The following is a 1,758-nucleotide window of genomic DNA, read 5'->3' as shown; positions in this document are numbered from 1 at the left end:
CTACCATCGTTCCGTGCCCTCTGATCTGTACAGCCCCTTAGCTGGCCCTTAGTCTAGTGGTGTCCTCATCCTAGACAGTGCTTCCGATATTGGGAGCCACTGGTCGTACCTGGCTATGGAGCACCTGGAAATGTGGCTGCTCTGAGAGGGGCTGTGAGTCCTCAAGCACACTGAACTTAGAATGCAAAATCAGGACATAAAACTCTCATCAATGCTTATGTTGAGTCATGCTGAAATGATAATATATTGGGAATTTGGAGTCAAACAAAATATGCTAAAGGTGAGTTACTCTTGGATCTTTTATCTTTCTAAACTTTTAATGGATTTATTTATTTAAAAAGCAAAGTTATAAATAGAGAGACAAGAGACAGAAAGAGAGCATCCTTCCACTGGTTCACTCTCTCAAATGACTGCAATGCCTGGAAATTGGTTAGTCTGAAGCTGGGAGCTTGGGACTCTGCCTGGGTCTCCCATGTGGATGAAGGAGTTGAAACATGTGGGCAATGTTCTGCAGCTTTCTCAGGTACGTTAGCTGGGAGCTGGTCTTGAACCAGTGCCCATGCCATATGTCGCCCCTTTCTATGCTTTATAAATGTGCAACTAGAACATTTGAGGTTGCATCCGTGACTTGCATCTCTGCCTCAGACTGTTTTTCTATTGGCTAATGCATTTAAGACTATGCCTAAAGTGATCTTTTTAAGGACAAAGTTAACCACATTGCCATCATGCTTGTCCTCTTCAATCACTTCCAACTAACATGAAACTTCCTGTTGAACTTCAGGCTCTGTGAGGACTGGGATCTGCTGCTACAGCTTTGAGCTTTGCTCTGCCATCAGCACTCAGGGCTCCTGGGCCACGCCCCTCACTCCCCAGAGTCTGCTCAGCTGGAGCCTCTCCTCCAACTTCCCACCTCCCTAGTGTGTCCACCCACTGGGGTCTCAGATCAAGTGCTGGACCTTTGGGCCTCCTTCCTTGGTCCTCAATAGATGAACCCCCCACTTTTAATCTCCAGGCATCCTGAGCTTCTCCTCTCATTACATTTTTCCTACTTGCTCATCATTTTTTGTGTAACTAAATCTGTCCTTTCTCTGCAAATTGTTTTCTCCCTGAAGACAGAGTGCTGCATTGTTCACTGGGGTGTTTCTGCACCTGACACTGACAGAGACTGAGTCTCTCTCTCTCTCTTTTTTTTTTTTGTACCCAAAATGTGTTTCTTGGGAAGGTCTCCCACTTATCTTGATTCAGGGTGCTGTTAATGCTGCTTCCTTCAGGAAGAGCATCCTTCTGTGAGCCTTGCTTTGCTTCTCGTGGGCTGGCAGGGGACAGTGGAGCAGCCGACACAAAAAACAACTGTGTATGGCTAAAAACCATGGTGATCTTGTAGCAGCCTGGGCCTTTCACAGCCATGAAGCAGGTACTGGGGCTCTGTGCCAGATGCATCTGCTTGTGTTGCCTCTTCTACTCCTTGGAGAGGGGTGGAGGAAATCCTTGGTGAGAGGCGTGTTCACATGGGGAGGTCATCACCACAGGAAAGGCACACCCTTCCATCTTAGTATTACCCCCACTTTGTCTTTAAGCTGCTACAGCAGGCTTTCTGATACATTGCAGGAAGCACTCCTATTTTTAACTAGAGAGAATTGCTTGTTGTTTTCCTTTGGTTTCAGGTTTCCTTTACAGTTATTTTTGATTGATTGATTTTATGTGAAAGATTTATAGAGAAGAAGGAGAGACAGAGAAAGAGAGGATCTTTCAATCACT

General features: G+C 45.7%; 1 pseudogene; it reads right to left on the bottom strand.

Moving 5' to 3' along the window:
• Nucleotides 1-1,252: 1,252 nt before the first annotated feature.
• Nucleotides 1,253-1,511, bottom strand: LOC121158658 (annotated as a pseudogene).
• Between the last annotated feature and the right edge of the window lie 247 nt (nt 1,512-1,758).

This window comes from Ochotona curzoniae, unplaced genomic scaffold, assembly GCF_017591425.1.
Source record: "Ochotona curzoniae isolate NIBS_2020 unplaced genomic scaffold, NIBS_Ocur_1.0 contig_3819, whole genome shotgun sequence".
Taxonomy (NCBI): domain Eukaryota; kingdom Metazoa; phylum Chordata; class Mammalia; order Lagomorpha; family Ochotonidae; genus Ochotona; species Ochotona curzoniae.
Note: the sequence above shows the minus strand (reverse complement) of the source record. Positions and strands in the feature narration are given on the sequence as shown.